Source organism: Equus caballus, chromosome 11 (assembly GCF_041296265.1).
Source record: "Equus caballus isolate H_3958 breed thoroughbred chromosome 11, TB-T2T, whole genome shotgun sequence".
Classification (NCBI taxonomy): Eukaryota; Metazoa; Chordata; class Mammalia; order Perissodactyla; family Equidae; genus Equus; species Equus caballus.
In genome coordinates this window covers 50,171,739-50,196,750 of record NC_091694.1, presented here as the reverse complement: position 1 = coordinate 50,196,750, position 25,012 = coordinate 50,171,739, and the positions used below count along the sequence as shown (strand labels likewise).

The 25,012-nt window shown below is 38.6% G+C and overlaps 1 long non-coding RNA gene across 2 annotated transcripts in view; it reads left to right on the top strand.

Annotated features, from left to right (window-relative positions):
* Positions 1–7,327: 7,327 nt before the first annotated feature.
* LOC138916313 (uncharacterized) overlaps positions 7,328–25,012 on the top strand; it is a 36,572-nt gene continuing 18,887 nt past the window's right edge. The window contains exon 1 of one of the 2 annotated variants that reach the window (XR_011423471.1): positions 7,328–7,444. This is a non-coding gene — a long non-coding RNA (uncharacterized lncRNA). The remainder of the gene's footprint in view (positions 7,445–25,012) is intronic. The other variant, XR_011423472.1, reaches the window with a different exon arrangement.

The following is a 25,012-nucleotide window of genomic DNA, read 5'->3' as shown; positions in this document are numbered from 1 at the left end:
AGGCGAGGATATTTCTCTCTTCCTGTTAGGTCCTTGACTGTGGCTGCTTCTCTTGTGTGAAGTCTCCTGTCGCCCCCAAACAGACCCTCCCCCTATGGTCCCAGCTCTCTGGAATCCCCCTTCTGGTTTCTGGCTCCTTCTGGCAGGCCCCAACTTCTGTGCTCGGATCAAACCTCCCTCTCCTGTTGTCGCTTCAGCTGGCGGGTAGCAGTTGCTTCTGGCTGTCGCTGACTTCTGTTACCTCACCATCCTGTGTTTGGCCTCTCAGCTTTTCCATTTCCTGTGTAACCATTTCCTTTATTTGGTTTGAAAAACCCAGGGTGGTGTCTGTTTTCCTGACTAAACCCTGACTAATATAGTTGCAGTGCTCATCCTTGGTCTAATCCGAGTGACTTGTGGAATGGGGTTACATGGTATAAACTAAGGCAGGATTAGCAGCAGGGGCTGGAACAGGGGAAATTCCCCTGGAAGGAGGCGTGACCACTGTAGCCCTCCTCCCTGTTACACAAAAAGGAAGTGTACAAAAGTTTACATTTCTGGGTCATAGAATTTTGGGTGATATTTATATTATGTTTTATTCTTTTTTGTTTGTCAAAATTACCTATATTTTCTACAGTGGGCATGGATTGTTTGGGCATGAAGAAAAAATTGCCAGTATGCCATGTTTAGTAAACAAATGAAAGAGAATGGTGAACATGTTGTACACAATAAGATATATTAGAGAACATGGAAGTGGCTAACCCCTAGAAAAGTGCTCTGGCCCCCAAATCTTGTTTTCAGCTTTATTGAGGTATGATTGACAAATAAAATTGTGATATATTTAAAGCGTACACCTTGATGATTTGATGTACATATACACTGTGAAAGGATTCCCACAATTGAGTTAATTAACACACATCACCTCACATATTTACCTTTTTTTTTTTTTTGGTGTAAACACTTGAGTTTTACTCTCTTAGCCAATTTCCGTTGCACGATGCAGTATTGCCAACTACGGTCACCATGTTATACATTAGATCTTCAGACCGTTTCCATCTATGACTGAAAGCGTGTGCCCTTTACCAGCCTCTCCCCATGTGTCCCAACCCCCAACCCCGGCTACCACCACGTTCTAGTCTCTGTTTCTATGAATTCAACTTTTAAAAAAATTTTTTAGATTCCACACACAAGTGCTACCATGCAGTATTTGTCTTTGTCTGGTTCCCCAAATGTTTTAAAATAAAAAAAAAAGAGTCATTCAATGTAATATAAGAAGATATGAGAGAGTAACAAGAGATTTCTCTTGTAAGATTTATATAAAATGCTTATACTTTTTTGTATGTCTGATATAGTTTATAATATAATTTAATAATTTAATAAATCTGGTGATGTAACCATAAAAAGGGGAAATGGCTTAGTTGTTGAGGTTTTCACGTCATCACTCAAGCCCACAAACGGGCCAGTCTCCAGTGATCAGAAGAAAACCACGCTGGTTCATATGGATGTGTTTACATTTAAGAAGTGACTTGTGTGATTGTTTATAAAAATCAGAAGCATTTTTCTGTGTTTAATTACTTAAATAATCTTGGAAGTTTTGGGAAATTTATTAACTGAGAGAACGAAGGATTTAAACAGGTTTTAAAATAGCTGGGGCTTAGGTTAGAATTCTGAGAAAATGAGTTAAAAAAGGCTAAAGAAATAGTAGTGGAAAGATTAAATAGGATGCAAGGTTAAAATAAGACTGCAACAAGGAGGACAGACAGGAATCACTGGAGATAAAAGGAACTATTGGAAACGAGAAGACCAAAAAAAAAAAAAAATTATAGGGTTAACCAAATTGTGCTGGATTTGAATAACTAACAAGCTGTTTTCCTGGAAGAGCTTAATGCAGCAATGTGCATCACAAGTGAGAACACAGCAAAACCTGCTTCCACTCTACATGTAATCCAATGCAGTCTCGGGCGAAGAATTTTAAGAGTCAAAGAAGACATTTTCCTAGATGTTTAACTGTTTCAATGGCTATCAGTGAGTCATAGCAACACACTTTTGACTTCAACCTGCTACTACCTGCCAAAACCTGTATGCAGTCAGGGTCTAATCACAGCTCTCTCAAGAGTTTATTCACTGGACAAAGTGCTGTAGATGAGAAGAATAAGATTGTTAATTCTGTCTGAAATGAAGCATAGGAATAAATAAATGAGTTGACATTTTATATGAATTATTGTGACCTCTTGGTATTGCATATTTTAATGTTGCTATCTTTTATGAACATAGAAGAAAGTGTCAAGTCAGAGATAGACCTGTTTGTCTTTACCACCCACGCTGAGAAAAGAATTTACGTTGAAGAAACAACTCTGCCTCTGAGAATCTTCTCCTTTAGGATTTTCCACGGACAACCCACACAGGCTGCGAAACTTCGAAAGGTGCTGATATGGATCTAGGGAGAGGTCTCTTGATTAATTATTCCATTAATTATTGTTTCATCTTGAGTGAATGTTTCATTAGGGCCATATTTACTAATTGAAAGAGCCTTCTGGAAGTTGCTCAGCTGCCATGACATTCTCCTGAAACATCAGGAAATTTGAGCAAACAGGTCTAGGAGGAGAAAACTCAGGCCTGTGATGCCTTCTTGGTGTGCCTAACACTCCCTGAATAATAAAAAGAACCTAGATTGCATAACAACTCATCTTTATTAACTATGTGACTCAGGCTTTTTGTTTTAAGTAATTCCCCTCTCTGTTTGCAGAAATTCTAGGTCATGATTATCTTTCACATTTCCAGAGACACTGTAAAGTAACTGTTATTAGATTTTTAGTTGTAAGTAATACATAAAATAGTTTTTGCAACATTCAGAGCATGGTAACTGGTGTTCCTGGAAATATCTAGGACAACTGTCATTTCTGGAAATATCTAAGGGCTTAAGGTATCGAACAGGCATCAGAACAGAAAATATATCTGAACTAAGGTCAGTGGATGGTTGGCATTCTTTTGAAAGCTATTGACTTGCAATTGTGTCAAAAATACAACAGCCATTCATGCCCATGACCTGCTTGAAAGTAATCACACACATGGTCAATACCCTAAACTACTTTTCCATTTAGTGCATTTTGATTATGTTAATTACATAAAAGTCAAAATTATTTTTAGAGCAAGGCTGCTCCCCCAGCAGTGAAACATCACCAGGTCCCCTCATTGCTGTGCGTTTCAGTCACTTTCAAGTGTCCCCAGAAGGTGCATCTCTTAAAGAACCTATTTTTTTTTCACGCTCACTCAGTTGAACTTCCTCTCCTGATTTATCCAAACCGGGAACATAATTCATCTTCATTTTAAGAAGCACATGGTTCACAACTTAGGTTTCCTTCCGTTCTTTCTGAAGACAAAACAAATATAGTTTAGTTTTGTTTCTAAGAATTAAGATCACAAATGCTATCACTGATATTACGTAACTGTTTAACAAAGAACACCCTGATTCCAAGGGGTTTTTTTGTTTTTTGTTTTTTTTTTATTTTTAAAGATTGGCACCTGAGCTAACATCTGCTGCAAATCATTTTTTTCTTCTTCTTCTTCTCCCCAAAGCCCCCAGAAGCTGAATATTCTAGTTGTAGGTGGTTCTGGTTGTGGTGTGTAGGATGCCGCCTCAGCACGGCCTGATGAGCGCTGCCATGTCCGCGCCCAGGATCCAAACCAGCAAAACCCTGTGCCACTGAAGTGGAGCGCACACACTCAACCACTGGGCCACAGCCGGCTCCTCCAAGTTTTTTTTAAAAAAGAAAATTGTTCATATTCAGAGTATACATTTTTTAAATTAACATATTTTATTTTTTTAGAGCAGTTTTACGTTTACAGAAAAATTGAGCAGAAATTCTTAAGAACTCACGAAGTTCCAGGGCTTATCACAGTCCTTGGGCTCCTGTTCCAGTGAGCTTGTGGTAATATAACCAGTAAGCCAATAGCCTACAACCAAGTGCAGATTAGCACCCCTCAAAAGTCCGTAAGTGATATATTTTGCTTTAAACCACAAGGCTGTAAATTACAGGTTTTATATACCTGTATCTTTTACCTTGCCATTTCCATACCATAGTTGCTGTTATCCTCAATCCACTATCTCTAAAAATGTCCACATTACCTTTGGTATTGTTAAAGCAAGATCTAGGAACTGCCGCACGCCAAGCTCACCACCATTTCTCCTAAGAACAGCGGGTTATGCAAACTGCAGTGACGTGATCGGTGCCCTTTGAAATCAGCAGGATCATAGCCCCTTTGGTTTCATTGATGAGCTGCTGAGTGGCTTGGCAGCCATCCCCAGGGTCTGACTAGAGGATTTTACCCTTTTCAAATTCAGAGCAGAATTTCCTTTACTACTGTTTCCCTGAAATGGTTTGTGAGCATCTCTCAGTTCGTCACTTTCAGGAAGGTTTCTGAGGTAGTCTCCAGTCTTTTCTGTGCTATTTCTGGTTTCAGAAGCCTGGTCTTGGGGTGACTCACGGAGGTGTGCTGACCCAAGAGACTTACTTTGTGGCCCAGGAGGCTGTGGTGTAAGCACGTTGGGCCTGAAAGAAAAAATGTTGGACTGTTGGTTTTCAAGCCTGTGTTCTTGTGAAATTTTCCCTTAGAATGGGGACGTTAAACTCAGATTCTACAGCAAAGATTCTTAACCTTGGGTCCACACACCCTCTGGTTCATGGTTGAGCTTTAGTGGGTCTGTGAATCCCTTGAAATGGCATACAAATTTCCTGCAAATATGATTTTCTGGAGAACGAGTGCTTAACTTTCATCAGGTTCTTCAGGAACTGGTGGTCCCCAAAAGCCTAAGAGCTACTGGTCTGTCCTGTTACCTTAATCTGACTTGCTAGTCACAGTTCCTTGTTTGTGTTTCTAAGCAGTAGAGCGTGAACTGGTGTCACCAAGCCCTCGAGGTCCCTGGCTCTGTGTGTCCCTCTTGTTCTTTTTGGTTGTATTCTTCTGGTTGGACATCCAGTTTCTGGGTACTCTTAAATATTTCTTGGGAGTTTTAAGTTATTCGATGATTCAACTTATGCTGGCGGTTATCTTTAAATATGTCATGATTTTTTCTTTTCTTAAACTTTTTTAGTGTGGACTGTATAAAACATAGAAAAGAGCACATATGCTGTCTGCAGCCTCAAAGGGCAAGGAATGACAGGTAGCGCCAAGGCTACTTGGTTGTTTAAGCAATCCAAGCTTATTAATAAAGGGAAACAGAACCAGGAACGACAAATCGGTACTTACAATATCCACACCACAATCAGCCAGGGAAGTCCCAACGGTTTGTACAGCGGGCGGGAGTGCCGATTGTCTGGGTCTGAGGCAAAGCGCCCTTTCCTCAGTGAGACTTCCAGTTGTTCTATGCCTGTGACTGCCTTTTATCCTAAGGTTTCTAACTCGGGGTTTCAGACATTTGGATACTTTGAGTTATTTCTTCTTGTTCCCATGGATGGGATGTCTCTATAGTCTGGTCAGGTGCCCATCGGGGTGGCCACCCCAGACAAGGAACACAAGGTAGGACATTGCCTTAGTAACTTGTGCCTTGGGGTCAGGGTCGAAGTGGCCATCTTTGGCCCCAACCCCAGACACATTCTTTCAGGTAGGCCGCAGATCCTACCAGCCCAGTGTCGCTGGAAGGTGGGGAGGTCAATGAACTCTGTATAACATATACATGTGGAATTTAAAGAAAAGATTAAAGCAATTAAAAAACACCCAGGCAACCACAACCCAGTTCAAGAATTAGAATATTGCCAACATCCCATTATCCACACCCTCCAAAACCTCTCCTAGAAATAACCACTCTTCTAACTTTGTGGCAGCCATTTCCTGGGCTCTTTTTATGTTTTTTTGGTGTATGTATGCATTATTTAGTTTTGCCTATTTTTAAACTTTATATAAATGGAATCATACTAAATTATTTTTAGCTTGCTTCTTTAGCCCAATATTATATTTGTAATATTAATTCACATTGCTGCATGTAGCTGTAGTTCATTCATTTTCATTGCTTTGCAGGGCAGTTTTATATGAATATACCACAATTAGTTTATCCATTTCACTGTTGATGAACAGTGGCTGGTTTCCTGTTAATAGCTGTTAAGAATAATGTAATGGTCTTCATGCATGTGGTGCATATGGACAAGAGTTTCTCAAGGGTATGTACCTAGAATTGGAATTGCTGGTTTGTAGGGTATGAGCAAATTCAACTTTATGAGAAAATGCCAGTGATTTTCTGAAGTGGCTCCAGGAACTTAAGGTCTCACACTCAGGGCGTGAGAATTGTTCCATATCCTTGATAATCTTTGGTATTAGGAGTGTTTTCATTTTAGCTATTCTGGAAGGATGTAGTTGTATCTCATTGAAGTTTTAATTTGCCTTTTTCTGATTACTAATAAGATTGAGAATTTTAAAATATGCTTATTGACCATTTGGATCTCTTCTTTTGTGAAGTGCCTGTCCAAGTGTTTTGCCTGGTCCTTACTAGGTTGTCTCTTACTTACTGATTTATTGGAGTTCTTTTTGTATTCTAGATGCTAGCACTTTTTTGGGGGATATATGTGCAGAACCATTGGTTCTCTTATAATTTTCTTTATGAGCCTTTTATAAAAAATCTTTTTAGTTGTCATTTTAAGCATACACAAAAATAGAAAATATAACTCACCATATTCCAATCACGCATCTTCAACAATTGTGTAATTTTTTTGATGAACAGAAGCTCTTAATTTTAGTGTAGTTCACTTTATCAATCTCCTTCTTTAAGGTTAGTATTATTTGTGTCTTATTTAAGAGATCTCTCCCCAGGGTCTTGAAGATATTCTCCTATATTTTCTTTTGAAAAATTTGTAGTTTTACCTTTTACATTTAGACCTTTAGTGTACTTGAAATTGATTTATGTGTGATATGAATAAAGATCCAGTTCTTTCCATACGGATACCTCCCTGTCTCAGCATCATTTATTGAATGGTTCCTCTTATCCCAGCTGGTTAATACCGACACCTCTGTCAAAAAGGACCAATACGCCTGGGTCTGGTTCTGGGTTCTCCATTCTGCTCCAATTGCTCCCCCCAATGCTAACACCAAGCTGTCATCATAAGTGGGTTTTTGCTCTTGGTGTCTGGCTTGATTGCTTATAGTAGTCATGATATGTTTTGCCTGATCGCAATCTTCTAATTTTGTTGAGACTTGCTATATTGTCCAGTGTGGTCAACTTCTGGAAGGTTCCGTGTGTTCTTGAAAAGAATATGTGTTATGCAACGTGGGGTGCTGTGTTCTACAAAAGTCCACTTGATCAAGTTTGTTAATTGTGTTGCTCAATCTATATTCTTTTTTATTCTGTTTATTTTTTTTCAGTTTCAAATCTGCATTCTTACTGATTTTTCCTCTGCTCGTTCTATCAATTACTGAGAGAGGTGTACTGAAATTTCCTGGTATAACTGTGGACTTGTCTGCTCCTCCAGGTAGTTCTGTAAGTTTTTATTTCATTTAGAGATTATGTTACAAGGGTCATATAAATTTAAAATCATTATATCTTCCTGGTGAATTGAGCATTTTATCTTTAGAAATGCTGCTTGCCTTCAATTTTTAATTTCTGTAATTAATAGAGTGACAAATATTTGCTGGATATGTGTATGTGTGTATGTGTATATATGTAGATATATAGATATGTAGATATATATACACATACACACATTTTAAAAAATTTTGTGTGTGAGGAAGATTCGCCCTGAGCTAACATCCATTGCCAATCCTCCTCTTTTTTTTTTTTTTAAAGATTTTGTTTTTTTCCTTTTTCTCCCCAAAACCCCCTGGTACATAGTTGTATATTCTTCGTTGTGGGTCCTTCTAGTTGTGGCGTGTGGGACACTGCCTCAGCGTGGTTTGATGAGCAGTGCCATGTCCGCTCCCAGGATTCAAACCAACGAAACACTGGGCTGCCTGCAGCAGAGCGCGTGAACTTAACCACTCAGCCACGGGGCCAGCCCTGCCAATCCTCCTCTTTTTTTTTTTTTTTGCTTGAGGAAGATTAGCCCTGAGCTAACATCTGTGCCAGTCTTCCTCTACTTTGTGTGTGGGACACCTCCACAGCATGGCTGATGAGTGGAGTAGGTCTGCACCCGGGATTCAAACCTGCGAACCCAGGCTGCTGAAGTGGAGCTTTAACCACTCGGCCACAGGGCCAGCCCCTACACACATTTTTTATTGTGGTAAAATATATATAACATAAAATTTACCGTTTTAACCATTTTAAGTGTACAATTCAGTGGCAGTAAGTATATTCACACTGTTGTGCAGCCATCACCACTATCCATTTCCGGAACTTTTTAATCATCCCAAAGAGAAACTCTGTACCCATTAAATAGTTCCCCATTCCCTCCTCCAGGAGGAGTTCCTTCTATTACCTCTTCTCAGTACCTAATATCATAGGAATCATACAACACTTGTTTTTTGTACCTAGCTTTTGTACCTACTTAGCATAATATTTTCAAGGTTCACCCATGTTGTAGCATGTATCAGAATTCCATTCCTTTTTATGGCTTAATAATATTCCATTGTATATATACACCAAATTTTGTCTATCCATTCATCTGTTGATGGACACATGGACTGTTTCCATCTTTTGGCTATTGTGAACAATGATACTATGAACATTGGTGTAAAAGTAATCATTTGAGTTTCTTCTTTCAATTATTTTGGGAACACACACATTTTTAATACAATATTTTTCAATTTAAACATTTTCAAGCCTTCTAAAAACTTATATATTATATGTTTCTCTTAAAAATCAACTTGTCAATCTTTGATTTCAACTGAAGCATTTAGGCCATTTACATTTAACAAAATTGTTGATATATTTTGTTTTATATATATCATCTAATTTTATGCTTTCAATTTGTCCTGCCTGTTCTGTGTAATTTTCCCCTGTTCTTTATTGGCTTTTTTTGGGATTGATTATTATATGTTAAGTCACTCCAGTTCCTCTGTCAGTTGTTTGGAAGCTCTGCACTGTTTCACTTTCTTTTAGTGCTTACTTGGAAATTACAACATGCTTTCTTAATGTATCAAAGTCTAAATTTAATTAACGTTTTTACACTTATCCCAGATAATACAGTAACCTTAGAATATTTTAAATTAAACTTATTCTCTTTCCAGACTTGAATGTTGTTGTTGAGTGTTTTCATTGAAAAAAAATCCTCCTTACTACCAACATTTTCTAGAATCCATTTTTTTTGTTGAAGAAGATTCTCCCTGAGCTAACATCTGTGCCAGTCTTCCTCTATTTTGTATGTGGGTCGCTGCCACAGCATGGCTGATGAGTGGTGTGGGTCCGCATCCAAGATCCAAACACATGAACCCAGGCCACCAAAGTGGAGCATGCTGAACTTAACCACTACACCACAGAGCCAGCCCTTATAGAATCCATTTTCATTTATATTTACTCACATTTTTACAACTTTCTGTGTTCTTTATTCCTTCTTGAAATTCTGACTTTCCATCTGGGACCATTTTCTTTTTCCCTGAAGTATATCATTTGGAATTTCCATTATTGAGGGATTGCTAGTGGCAAAATAAATTCCTTTATTTTGCTCTCATTCTTGAGGTAGATTTGTACTGGTCTTAGAAGATGTCATTTCACTGTATTCTGCTTTCTATAGATGTTTTTGCAACAGCTACGAAATCAACTGTTAGTCCAGCCATTGTTACTTTGTAAGCAATCTAGTTTTGTAAAAACTATTTACATGAAGAAGTAGACAAATAGTATAATAATTCCTGTTTGCTCATGATTCAACTTTGATAATTATCAGCTCATGGCCAATCTTGTTTCATCTATACTCCTACCCACTTTCCACCCTCCTGTTTTATTTTAAGCAAATCGAAGACATCACGTTATTTCATAGGTCAACATTTCAGTATGTAAACATAAAAGATAAGAGATTTTTCTGAAAAGAAACAACCACAATACTGGTACTGGCCCTAAAAACTAACAATAATTTATTCATATAATCAAATATCCAGTGTTCAAATTTCCAGTTCTCATAAATGATTTTTTTTTGTTTGAGTAAGATGCTCACATTGCTAGTATTTTTTATATTTGTTAAATTCTTTTAATCTGTATGTTCTTTCCCCTCTTTTTCTTTCTTTCCAATTTATTTGTTGAAGAAACAAAGTATTTTTCCTGTGGCACTTCCCACAGATCGCATTCTCATAGTGTCATTTAACATGTTCTGTGACTACGTGTAAGAACTTCTCTTTGTTTTGGATGTTCTGTGTGAAATGAATAAGAGAAACTTCAACCACATTGGAGTCAGGAAGTTCTGTAGGGAGAGCTCTCATATCCTATCATAGATTGTCGATTAGCCCAAACAGGAAGAGCTGTATGCTTGCCTCTTCCACAGGAGGTACAACTGCTTTACTACTGAGGGAAGATTTCTGCCCCGACCCGGCAATAGCCCAGCCAGTGAAAAAAGCCGCAGCTCAGCCAGTGAGAAGCCATTGCTGCCCTGAACTGTTCCTTTCCCCCAATGGACTTTTGTTTAGAACACCCCTCGCTTCTCCCCCTTTTTCTCTATAAAAGCAGCTCTCCTCCTTTGTTCTCTGGATTTGCCTGTGGTTTGCCACAGCATGCACATCCTGAATTGCAATTCTTTGGGCTGTTCCCAAATAAACTCATTTTGAGCGTAAAATAACAGGCAAATTTACTTTTTAAGTTGACATCTACATTTCATTATGGTGTGTCTAGGTGTAGATTTCTCTTAAACTTTTAAGACTTTTCTGCTAAAGAGTCTCTAGGATTTTTGAATTGGTGGATATGCATCCTTCCTCAGTTCTGAAATATTCTCATCCATAATATCCTCAGATATATTTTCTGTCCTGTTTATCTAGAACTCTGACTGGGAGAACTCTCACTGCTTGTCTCATAACTTTTATCTCATATTTCCCATCTCTTTGTTCCCTTTGGTTGCATTCTGAATAATTACTAATGTTTTATCTTCTACTAATTTTCTGCTAAACTGTGTCTAACCTGCTGTCAAACATATTCATTGAGTTTTAATATCTTGTTGTATTTTTAAATATGTTATATTTGTTCTATTTTGTTCCTTTTCAAATCTACTGTTACATGACATATGTGGGTTAGGCCTATCTCTTTATGTTTCTTAGACAAACAGACCAAATTGTAACTTAGAACAATATTCTACAAAGGGTTTTGGAATATTGGAATGGAAGTTCCAAACAAGGAATTATTTACACCTCCTGCTAGGTGTGGCCACGCACAGAACCCTCAGGCCCAGGAAAACCCATCTTCAAGAGATCGCTAACAAATTCCTCTCTGCTTTACTCTCAGTCAACATGCACCTCAAAGAGGCCATGTCATCTTCCTCACAATGGGAGTGTCCACCAGTACATCTGTCTTATCTGGAATCTGAGCCTCAATAAGTACAGGTTCTGAGAGAAAGGTGGAAACTTCCCCTGAATCCAAGTTCTGTTTTGCCAATCATCATTTTTCTGGCTAGATTGACCTTTCCTAGGAGGCACTTTGCTAAACTCTTTCTGTACATTATTTCATCTAATTGTCACAATAAACCTGTGAGGTTATGATGTTACTTCCTTTTTCCACATGAGGAAATGGTACTCAGAGGGTTTAAGTCCATTGCCATGGTAACACAGCTCGTGAGTAGTGAGAGAGCCTTGAACACAGCTCTGTCTCATGTCTATACCTAAGCACTTTCCTTTCCTAAATGATCTTCAGACTCTTCTCCTGACCCTGAGGGTTTAAGATCCAGATCAAGCCATGAGAGGCTGATTCACATACCTGGAATAAAATAGTGTCAATAATCTGTATCTCATTTTATTGATGTCAGGATTATATAAAATAACATTTGACACTAATTCAGGCCAACTCACCATCTTGCAGTATAAAAAAATACGATCACACTTTTTGGTGTTATTTGTGGTGTATTTTACATTGAGTGAAATGCACAGATCTTAAATTTGATCAGTTTTTTTTTTACATATTTATACACCTGTTTACCACTATCCAAATCAAAATATAGACTATTTCAGGGTCCGACCCCGTGGCTGAGTGGGTAAAGTTCCACATGCTCTGCTTCAGCGACCCTGGGTCACAGGTTTGGATCCCAGGTGCAGAACTACTCGACTCACCAGCCGTGCTGTGTGGTGTCCCACATACAAAACAGAGGAAGACTGGCACAGATGTTAGCTCAAGGTTAATCTTCCTCAAGGAAGGGAAAAAAAGGAGGATTGGCAAGGGATGTTAGCTCAGGGTGAATCTTCCTAAAAAAAAAAATTAGACTATTTCAATCACCCATCAGCATTCCCTTCTGTCCATATTCCCATTTCCAGACACAACCATTGCTCTAGTTTCTATCCCTTTAGATTAGCTTTGTCTGTTCTTGAACTTCATATAAATGCAATCATACTATATATACTCTTTTGGTCTTGCCTCTTTTGCAGTACAATATTTTTTTAGATGTATTCATGTTATTGCATATAATTCATGGTATTCAACCATGTGACAGACTGGGAGAAAATATTTGCAAAAGACATATCTAATAAGCTCTGTTATTCAAAAGATACAAAGAACTCAACAATAAATATAAAATATACAAAACACTCAACAATAAGAAAACAAATCCAATTAAAACATGTGCCAAAGACTTTAACAGACACCTCACCAATAAAGATACAGCTGTCAATAAGCATATGAAATTACACTCCGTATCATATGTCATTAGGGAATTGCAAATTAAAACAATGATGCTATACCAGTACACCTACTATAATGGCCAAAATTCAGAATATTGACAACAGCAAATGTTGGTGAAGATATGGAGCAACAGGAACTCTCATTCATTGCTGGTGGGAATGCAAAATGGCACAGCCACTTTGGAAGACAGTTTGGCAGTTTCTTTCAAAACTTAAACATACTCTTACCATATGATCCTGCAGTCATGCTCCTTGGTATTTACTCAAAGGAGTTAAAAACTTATGTTTACACAAAAACCTGCACACAGTTTATAGCAGTTCTATTCATAATTGCCAAAAGTTGGAAATAACTAAGATGTCCTTTCATATGTGAATGGTTAAGTAAATTGTGGTAGATCCAATGAAATATTATTCAGTGCTAAAGATAAATGAGCTATCAAGGCATGAAAAGATGTGGAGATCCTTAAATGCATATTACTAAGTAAAAGAAGCTGATCTGAAAAGGCTACATACTGTATGATTCCAACTATATGACATTCTGGTAAAGGCAAAACTATGGAGATAGTAAAAACATCAGTGTACCAGGGGTTGTGGGGAGGAGTGATGAATGGGTGGAGCACAGAAGATTTTAGGGCAGTAAAAATACTCTGTATGCTACCATAATGATGGATACATGTCATTATACATTTGCCCATACCCAAGAATGTACACCAAGAGTGAGCCATAGTGTAAATTATGGACATTGGTGCTAGCTGGAGGCATTCATAGGACAGGTCCAGCACCTAGGTCCTGGACTCCATCTCTGTCCAGGCAGGCAGCTCCACTTCAGCACAGCCTTGGTGAGAAATACTCCTTGATGTACTGTCCCAGGGCCACTTAGGATGCAGAGAAGAGGAATCTCAAGCTGCTGGAACCTTTGAGCCCCTACCCTACATGTTCTCTGTAGCTGCCTCCTTCTTAGAGACTCAAGTTCCAGCTTTCACTGCTTGTGTGGCCTTGATATCTGGGATCAATAATGTCCCCTCCATCTTCTCATCTCTCCTACATCCTGTATCTCTACCCTAGAGTTAGAGAAAGTTGAACAAAGAGAACCTGGATGTAGACTTTTCAGAACCCTGTCAGATGGGGAGGGAAATAGTGAGCAGGAATGTTAAGGGAGATCTGGTCCCCAGTCAGGGGCTTTGGAAGAAGGATCCTGACCTAGGACTCAGTCCTCCTCTCCAACCCAGATGCAGAGATCCAGGGCGCCCCATACACACTGAGCTTACTTGCTGATGGGTCTCAGCCTCACTGCTGCCTCCTTACGGCCTCATTTTGGGATTCCCAGGGCTCAAGGGGACCAGCCTGGGACCGAGCTACACAGATGCACAGGCCTTGAGAAATAGGGGTATGGGAAAGAGATCCATATCGGCATCCAGACCTTAGTGACCTAGACCACCCCATTGTATTTGTACCTGCTGCACGGCTTCACACAGGTCTTTGAATACAGCAGCCCCTTCAATAAAAGTTTGAAATGAAAACCAAATCAAATGAAAGCCTGCGTTTTTCTTGGGAAGGAGGCAGAAGCAATGCCATTTCAAGCTCTTGGGAAGGAGGGTGTAGGAGCCATTTCTTCAAAGAGCCCTAGATTCTTTGATTGGAGGATGGTATTTAGAACCCAAGATCTGGGTGTTAGACGTAGTTATGTGGCTTTTTAAACTATGATTTTCATTTGTTTATTCCATTTAGTAGATTACAATGATTAATTCAGTCACTCTGAATTTTACATTTAGCAGGAATGATTTTTAGTGTTAAAAAATCATTTTGCAAACTTTCCCTTATTGAGTTCTTTCTGGATAGTAAATTTCCAGGAGAAGAATTAATGAGGAAAAGGTCATAAGTATTTTTATGTTTCTAAATACTTGCAGGCAAACTGATCCCCAAAATATAGTACTAATACATACTGTCTCCAAGAACTTATAAATGCACAGCTTCACTTCAATTTTTAGAATAAATAGAAAGGTGTAGAATGAAAAATCTTCCTGTCCCTAGCTTTCCAATTCCCTTACTCTTCCTTCCCAAACACCATGGTATTAGTTTCTTGTATGTTCTTTTAGAGTTTCCTTATGAACCAGACACCAAAATGAATGCATGCAAAAGAGGGAATACTAAACACACTGTTCGTAATCTTACTTTTTTATTTGTATTTTGGAAATATTTCTGTATAAACACAGAGAACTTCCTCATTCTTTTTATAGCCGCAAAATATTCCACTGTATGTGCAAAGGATCCCTGGACCCAATTCCAATCTGTGTGTGTGTGTGTGTGTGTAGGCTTCCCTACACCAACAAACAGTTCTCAGATGCCAGCAGGGTGTCCAGGAATTCAACTCAATTCTGACACTATCCACCCGGAGATAGAATCACATTCCATAGGTAAAGGACTCAGTCCCATAGGACCACCCTTGACTTCAGACGCCAATCACAGGCCCAGGTTGTTATCTGTGCTTCTGACTGACTGGCTATAAACTGGAGGCTCCAACAACCCCCTCCAATTCAGGATGCCAATCACAAGTCCAGGTTATCACCTGTACTTCTGACCAACTGGCTATAAACCAGAGGTTTCCATGACCCCCTCCTCAGTTCGACTAATTTGTTAGAATGGCTCACAGAACTCAAGAAAACCTGTTTACTCGCTAGATTACCAATTTATTATAAGGGATATTGTAGGAGAGGAAGGCATATTCCTCTACCCTCTAGGTTCTCCTCGCTGGTCTAAGAATTAAATTGACATGAGACAGAATAACGGGAGAAAATAAATCGAATTTAACAACATGTATAATTGGGAGAAACCCAGAAAACCAAGTAACTTTCTAAAATGGCTGAAACCACCACTTTAAATACCATCTTCAGCTAAAGTCAAAGGACAGTGTTGGGGGCAGTGATTTGGGGCTTCAAAGGGGAGGAAGGGAGCCAGCCCTAGTGGCCTAGTGGTTAAGTTCAGCATGCTCTGCTTTAGTGGCCTGGGTTCAGTTCCCAGGCACAGACCAACTTGCTCTGTTAGCGGCTATGCTGTGCTGGCGGTGGCCCACATACTAAAAAATAGAGGAAGATTGGCACGGATGTTAGCTCAGGGTGAATCTTCCTCAGGAAAAAAAAAGGGGGGGGGGGGAAGGCAATTTAGATGGAGATGGAAAAGCAAATGTTTGGTAAACAAAGGTTTGCTATACCTTGCGAAGACAATGAGACATGGGGAGGACTTCGATTAAATGGGCCTTGCTAGGTTCCTCCCTGTCTACCACACCTAGTTTATTTTATATTATGGTTATCTATGGTGATAGCACCTTCCTGAAACAGGCCTTCTATCTTAAATTCTTTTAGGCAATGAGAGGGAAGGTCAGAGATTCTTTCTGAGTCTTTTGTTCTTAAAAATCATCAAACCAAAGAGACACATTTTGGGGTGGCAAATTCTGATCCCCCACAACATTAAAGGATGTGAATCCACAGCCACATGAAGAGATACATAGGACAAGGTGCCCAACAAAGGAGCTTCTGTCCCTGTGGAGCTTGAGGCCCTGCGCAGTGGCACATGGAAGCCTTCTGGCTGCCCAAGATGGGAGCTCTCTGAAAAAAGGGCCTATGAGCTATCCTTTTGGGTTTTTATGGAGGCTTCATTACATATTCATAATTAATTAAGTCATTGGCTGTTGGCAATTGATTCAACCTCAAGCCCCCCTCCTCTCCTCAGAAATCATGGGGTGGGGCTGAAAGTTCCAATCCTCTGTTGACACGGCTGGTTCTCCTGGCAACCAGCCCCCACACTTGGCTGGGATCCAAAAGTATCCTTCATTAGCATAAATCAGACACCCATTTCACCTTTATGGCCCTGAAGAATTTCCAGGAACTGAGGACAAGAGACCAAATGTCATAACAAAAGATGCTCCCATTGCTCTTGTCACTCAGGAAATTCCAAGGGTTTTGGGAGCTATGAGCCAGGAACTGTGGAGGAAGACCAAATATGTCTGAGAAATATATTTCGGTCATCTGAATGACCAAATATATATACTTCTTATAAACCACAATACTGCAGTATGAATTTACTGTAATGTATTTATCCAGTCATCCACCGATGAACAGTTAGATTTTTTTCCTAATCTTTTACTAAAGCAAACAATGAGACAATGACTAACCTTCTACTCACATAATTTCGCCTGTGTGCAAGTCTATTTGAATAAAGAATTCTCAGAAACATTAATGCTGGATCAGAGGATGTTAGATATGACCAAATTGCCTTCCACAGGGGTTATATCCAATTTACATACCCACTAGCAACATATGAGGCTGTGATTACCCTATTATCCTATTGCACACAAAAGAGTGCGCCATTAAACACTTCAGTTAATGTGTCTAAAGCACTTAGAACAGCGTATGGAACACAGCAAGAGAGTAATCATTACTTTTACTGTTGTTATTATTAGATTTTTGCAATCCATTTGGTGAAAAAAGGTACCTTCATGTTTTTTCATTTGCTTTTCTCTTATTATGAGTGAGGCTGGATCTCTTTTCATATCTTTTCTTATGTTTAAAAGCTATTTGTCGTCCTTTTTGTGATCTATCTTTACATGTCTTTTGCAATTTGTCTATTGGGTTGATGATCTCTCTTCTTCTTTTTTTTTTCTTATTTCATAGGAGCTCTGGAAATATTAGGGAGATTACCCCTTGGTGATATGAATGGCAAATATTTATTCCCAGTTTGTCATTTGTCTTGTCCACCTTTGCTTTTATGGATTTTGGATTTTGAGTCATATAGTTAAAGTCTTTCATGGTTTCCATTTTTACATTTAACTATTTTATCCTTTTGGAATATATCCTGGCAGATGGTATGAGGCTTGGAATGTTTTAAATTTTTGTTAGCTTAATAGCTGTAAATTAGTACCTTGATGATATTTTTCTCTTCATTTATTTAATTATTGGTGAGGTGAACATATTCTCTGCATTTGTTTTATTGTATTTTATCTCAAGTGAATGGTTTGTACCTACTCTTTCATACATTAATCTTTGGAATCTCAATAATTTTTCTTACCAACCTGCAAGTATTCTTTATATTATATAGACAGTATTCATATATTTATTGCAAATATTTTTCCCAGCCTATTTTTGTCTTTTTATATTTTTTATGTTCCACACAGTTTTAGCTTTTTATACATTAAATATTTATCCCTATGCCTCATTTTGGATAGTTCCTATTGCTATGTTTTCAAGTTCATTGATCTACAGTGTCTTATAGAACCAAACTAAAATGGAGTCACTTATGTGAGGGACAAAGTGGAGATGGTCAACAGCAGTTGCATAAAGGAAACTTAACCTAACCTTAGAGGAATTTACAGCTCTTCCAGGACACCAGCCAATCCCCAAATGCCACGTCTGTTCACACCATCTCTGGACTTCCTTGTTCCCCTGACTCAGCTACCATGGTTGAAGTAAGAATGAAGACCACTAGGCAACCAATCAGCTGAAAAAGCCAAATAACTTCCGTATCTATCCCATAACAATCCCTTAGCCTGTGAGCAACTCGGAACTCATTGCTCCCCTAGCCTTGAGTTTCCCGGCTTGCAGGTCAAAACCCTTGCAATAAACTCATCCTTCTGCTTTGTTTTATTCAGTGTGCAGAGTTCGGTCTTTGACAGTCTCATCTGCTGTTAATTGCATCCAGTGAAATGTTTATTTCAGATATTGTATTTATTATCTCTAGAAGTTCCACTTGATTATTTGGTATATCTTTCATTTCTTTTCTTAATATCTTCTTATAATATTTGCAATAGCTGTTTTAAAGTCTTTGTCTGCCAATTCCATCATCTCTGTCATATCTGATCTGTTTGTATTGACTATATGTTCTTCAGATTATGGGTCACACTTTCCTGCTGCTTCTCATTGCTAGTAATTTTTGACTTGATGCCAGATATTGTGAATTTTATATTGTTGAGTGCTTGATTTTGTTGTATCCCTTTAAAGAATGTCATATTTCATTTTGTCAGATAATTAATTTACTTGCAGTTCTGCTTGATCTTTCTGAGGCTTGTTTTTAAGCATTTTTAAGGATAGTTCTAGAGTAGCCTGTACTTGAGGCTAATTTAGCCCCACTACTGTAGGAGATTCTCCTGGGGTCTTTGATGAATGCCCCATGTTTTTAATGAGGTCTCTCCACTCTGGGTAATGGGCATGTAAAGAATTTCCAGCCCTGTGTGAGCCCAGGGAAGTTTCAACTTACAGATCCACAAGTAATTGTTCTCTTTTTGACCATTCTTTGCCCAATCTCATGGAATTTCACCCTTGCTCAGATTAGTATGCAGCCCAACACTCAAGGAGACCCCTGTGCAGATATCTGGAGCTCTGTCTCTGTGTATATCCCCCTCCCTGGTATTCTGCCTCCTGATTCTGCCTGGGCCTCCCTGAACCCTGGTCTCCATTTCCTCAGTTCAGTGAACTCTGTTTGAGATTCCCCTCCTTGTGTTGCAGTCCAGAAAATGCCTCTAGGCAGAAAGCCTAGGCAATTATAGAGGTCATCTCATTTGGTTCCCTTCACGGTGCTGCACTCCCTGTTTTCCAATGTTTTAAAATAGTTGTTTGCATGGATCTTGTCAAGATGGTGGCATAAGCAGACTCTGAACTCATCTCCTCCCACAAACACAACCAGGTTACAACTACTTTTGGAAAAATTACCCTGGATAGAAAACTGAAAACTGGATAAAAAGAACCCCCACAACAAGGGACAGTCCTGACTAAGGTGGAAGAGGCAGAAATTCCTTCTGGAGAGAAAAAAAGCCACCTTTAGGAGCAGCGGAGTTTCTCAGCCAGCCAGGTGGGAGCCACCCTATGGTACACAGCCCTCCCTGGAGGAGTGAGGTCCTGAGCGGGGCCGATACTGCTATAAGCCAATGGTGCTGAGGCTCCCCAAACTGGATGTACAAACAGCTGGCAAGGGAAGGAAAGACTAGACTCCCTGGGTACCTGAATTATGAGCAACCCTGACACAGCAGAAGGACACAAGTAGCCCACAAAGGGGTCACTCCTGGATCATTTAGTCTGGTGACGAGAGGGAAGCAGATTGCTGGGCCTCAAAAGGCATCTTTTACAGAAGGCCACTTCTCCAAGATCAGGAGACCTAGCCAACTCACCTAATACATAGATATAAGCACAGAGAATGAGGCATAATGAGAAAACAAAGGAATACATTTCAAGCAAGGGAACAGGACAAAATACCAGAAAAAGGACTAAATGAAACAGAAATAAGCGACCTACCCAATAGAGAGTTCAAACAAAACTCATAAGCATGCTCACTGATATTGGGAGAAGACTAGATGAACACAGTGAGCTCATCAACAAAGAACTGGAAAATATAAAAAAGAACCAATCATAAATGAAGAACACAATACCAGAAATGAAAAATTCACTAGAAGGACTCAATAGCAGAGTAGAGGATACAGAAGAACAGATCAGCGAGCTAGACAAAAGACTTGAGGAAATCACCCAAGCTGAACAGAAAAAAGAAAAAAGAATTAGACAGAATGAGAACAGTCTACAGGACCTCTGGGACAATATCAAGCAAACTAACATTCGTATTATAGGTGTCCCAGAAGGAGAAGAGAGAGACAAAGGGGCAGAAAATTTATTTGAAGAAATAATAGCTAAAAATCTTCCTCACCTAAGGAAGGAAACAGACACCTAAGTACAGGAAGCACAGAGAGCTCCAAACAAGATAAGCCCAAAGAGGCCTACACGAAGACACAGAATACTTAAAATGTCCAAAATTAAAGATAAAGAGAGAATCCTAAAAGCAGCAAGAGAAAGGCAACAAGTGACATGCAAAGGAAAGCCCATAAGGCTATCAGCGGACTTCTCAGCCGAAACCCTGCAGCGAGAAGAGAATGACATAACATATTTAAAGTGCTAAAAGGAAAAAACCTACAGCCAAGAATACTCTATCCATCAAGGTTGTCATTCAGAATGGAAGGAGAGATGAGGAGCTTCCCAGACAAGCAAAAATCAGAGGAGTTTGTCACCAAGAAACCAGTTCTACAAGAAATGCTGAAGGGACTTATTTAAGTGGGAAAGTGATGACCACAAATAGGGATAAAATAATTATCCAACGCCCCCTCCCCCCAAAAAAGGCAATAAAATCACTGGTAAAGGTAAAAATATAGTAAAGGTAGCAGATCAACCACCTGTGAAGATAATATGAAGGTTAAAAGACAAAAGTACTAAAATTACCTATTGCAATGGTAAGAGGGTAATGGATAGACACACACGAAACAAGAGATTAGATATGATTTCAAAAACATAAAATGTGGGAGGAGGGGAGTGAAAAAGTAGAGCTTTTTAGAAGGAGGTCATGCTAAAGAGTCTATCAACTCAATATAGACTGTTATATATATAGAATATTATATAGGATCCTCGTGGTAATCACAAATCAGAGACCTATAAGAAGTAAGCAAATAAGTAAGACAAAAGAAATCAAACATATTACTAAAGAAAGCCATCAAACCGCAAGGGAAGAGAGCAAGAGGAAAACAAAGGAACAGAGAAGAACTACTAAAACTCCCAGAAAAAAAAAAAGCAACAAAATGGCAATAAATACATATTTATCAATAGCTACTCTAAATGTCAATGGACTAAATGCTCCAATCAAAAGGCATAGGGTGGCCAATTGGATAAAAAACCAAGACCACATATATGCTGCATACAAGAGACACACTTCAGACCTAAAGACACTCACAAACTGAAAGTGAAAGGATGGAAAAAGATATTCCATGCAAATGGCAAAGAAAAGAAAGTGGGGGTAGCAGTACTTATATCAGACAAAATAGACTTTAAAGCAAAAGCTGTAACAAGGGACAGAGACGGGCACTACATAATGACAGAGGGAACAATCCAACAAGAGGATATAACACTTGTAAATATCTATGCACCCAACATAGAAGCACCTAAATATATAAAGCAATTATTAGCAGACATAAAAGGAGAAATAGACAGTAACACAATAATAGTAGGGGACATTAACACTCCACTTACACCAATGGATAGATCATCCAAACAGAAGATCAACAGGGAAACACTGGTGTTAAACAACACATTTGACCAGATGGACTTAGTGGATATATATAGAACATTCCATCCAAAAACCACAGAATACACATTCTTTTCAAATGCACGTGGAACATTCTCCAGGATAGATCACATATTAGGCCACAAAACAAGTCTCAATAAATTTAAGAAGATAAAAATAATACCATGCATCTTTTGTGACCACAAAGGTATGAAACTAGAAACCAACTACAGGAAGAAAAGCCACAAAAATGTGGAGATTAAACAAAATGCTACTGAACAACGATTGGGTCAATGAAGAAATCAAAGTAGAAATCAAAAAATTCCTGGAGACAAATGAAAATGAAAATATGACACGCCAAAATCTATGGGATACAGCAAAAGTGGTTCTAAGAGGGAAGTTTATAGCAATTCAGGCCTACCTCAACAAAGAAGAAAAATCCCAAATAAACAATCTAACAGCACATCTAAAGGTACTGGAAAAAGAACAAACAAAGCCCCAAGTCAGCAGAGGGAAGGAAATAATAAAAATCAGAGCAGAAATAAATGAAATAGAAACTAAGAAAACAATAGAAAAAATTAATGAAACCAAGAGCTGGTTCTTTGAAAAGATAAACAAAATTGACAAACCCATAGCTGGACTCACCAAGAAAAAGAGAAAAGGCTCAAATAAATAAAATGAGAAATGAAAGAGGACAAATTACAACAGACACCTCAGAAATACAAAAGATAATAAGAGAATACTACAAAAAGTTATACGCCAACAAGTTGGATAATCTAGAAGAAATGGATAAATTCTTAGAAACATACAACCTTCCAAAACTGGACCAAGAAGTAGAGAATTTGCATAGACCGATCACCAGTAAGGAGATCGAAACAGCAATCAACAACCCTCCCCCAAAATAAAAGTCCATGACCAGATGGCTTCCCTGGTGAATTCTACCAAACATTCAAAGAAGACTTAATACCTGTCCTTCTCAAACTCTTCCAAAAATTGAAGAGGAGGGGAGGCTTCCTAACTCCTTCTACGAAGCCATTATTATCCTGATACCAAAACCAGACAAGGACAACACAAAAAAAGAAAATTACAGGCCGATACCACTGATGAACATCGATGCAAAAATCCTCAACAAAATACTAAAAAATCGAATAGAACATTACATTAAAAAGATCATACATGATGATCAAGTGGATTTCATTCCAGGGATGGTTCAACATCCACAAATCTATCAATGTGATACACCACATTAACAAAATGAAGAATAAAAATCATGTGATCATCTCAATAGATGCAGAGAAAGCATTTGACAAGATACAGCATCCATTTATGATAAAAACTCTAAATAAAATGGGTATAGAAGGAAAATATCTCAACACAGTAAAGGCCGTATATGACAAACCCACAGCAAATATCATTCTCAATGGAGAAAAACTGAAAGCTATCTCGCTAAGAACGGGAACCAGACAAGGATGCCCACTTTCACCACTCTTATTTAACATAGTATTGGAAGTCTTAGCCAGATCAATCTAGCCAGAGCAATCAGGCAAGAAAAAGAAATAAAAGGGATCCATATTGGAAAAGAAGAAGTGAAACTGTCACTTTTTGCAGATGACATGATTTTACATATAGAAAACCCTAAAGAATCCACTAAAAAACTTTTAGAAATAATAAATGAATACAGTCAAGTCACAGGATACAAAATCAACATACAAAAATCAGTTGCGTTTCTATACACTAACGACGAAGTAGGAGAAAGAGAAATTAAGAATACAATCCCATTTACAATTGCAACAAAAAGAATAAAATACCCAGGAGTAAACTTAACCAAAGAGGTGAAAGATCTGTACACCAAAAACTATAAAACTTTGTTGAAAGAAATCAAAGGAGACACAAAGAAATGGAAAGATATTCTGTGCTCTCAGATTGGAAGAATTAACATAGTTAAAATGTTCATACTTCCTAAAGCAATCTATAGATTCAACACAATCCCTATTAAAGTTCCAACAACATTTTTCACAGAAATAGAACAAAGAATCCTAAAATTTATATGGAACAACAAAAGACCCCGAATAGCCAAAGGATTCCTGAGAAAAAAGAACAAAGCTGGAGGTATCATACTTCCTGATTTCAAAATATGCTACAAAGCCATAGTAACCAAAACAGCGTGGTAGTGGCACAAAAAGAGACACACAGATCAATGGAACAGAATCGAGAGCCCAGAAATAAACCCACACATTTTTGGACAGCTAACATGCGACAAGCGAGCCAAGAGCATACAATGGAGAAAGGAGAGTCTCTTCAATAAATGGTGTTGGGAAAACTGGACAGCCACATGCAAAAGAGTGAAAGTAGACCATTCCCTTACACAATGCACAAAAATCAGCTCAAAATGGATTAAAGACTTGAATGTCAGACCTGAAACCATGAAACTTCTAGAAGAAAACACAGGCTGTGCACTCTTTGACATCGATCTGAGCAGCATATTTTCAAGTCCCATGTCTGACCGGGCAAGGGAAACAAAAGAAAAAATGAACAAATGGGACTATATTAAACTAAGAAGCTTCTGCACAGCAAAGGAAAGCATCAACAAAACGAAAAGACAACCTAACAATTGGGAGAAGATATTTGCAAACTATATATCAGATAAGGGGTTAATATCCAAAATATACAAAGAACTAATACAGCTCAACAACAAAAAAAACAACAATCCAATTAGAAAATGGGCAAAAGATCTGAACAGAGATTTCTCCAAAGAAGATATACGGATGGCCACAGGCTTATGAAAAGATGCTCAGCATCGTTAGCTATCAGGGAAATGCAAATCAAAACTACAATGAGGTATCACCTCACTCCGGTCAGAATGGCTATAATTAACAAGACAGGAAACAACAAATGTTGGAGAGGACGTGGAGAGAAGAGAACCCTTGTTCACTGCTGGTGGGAGTGCAAACTGGTGCAGCCACTATGGAAAGCAGTATGGAGTATCCTCAGAAAATTAAGGATAGATCTACCATATGATCCAGCTATCCCACTGCTGGGTATTTATCCAAAGAATTTGAAAACACAAAGGCATAAAGATACGTGCACCCCTATGTTCATTGCAGCATTATACACAATAGCCAAGACTTGGAAGCAACCTAGGTGCCCATCGAGGGACGAACGGATAAAGAAGATGTGGTGTATATACACAATGGAATACCACTCAGCCGTAAGAAACTATGACATCCAT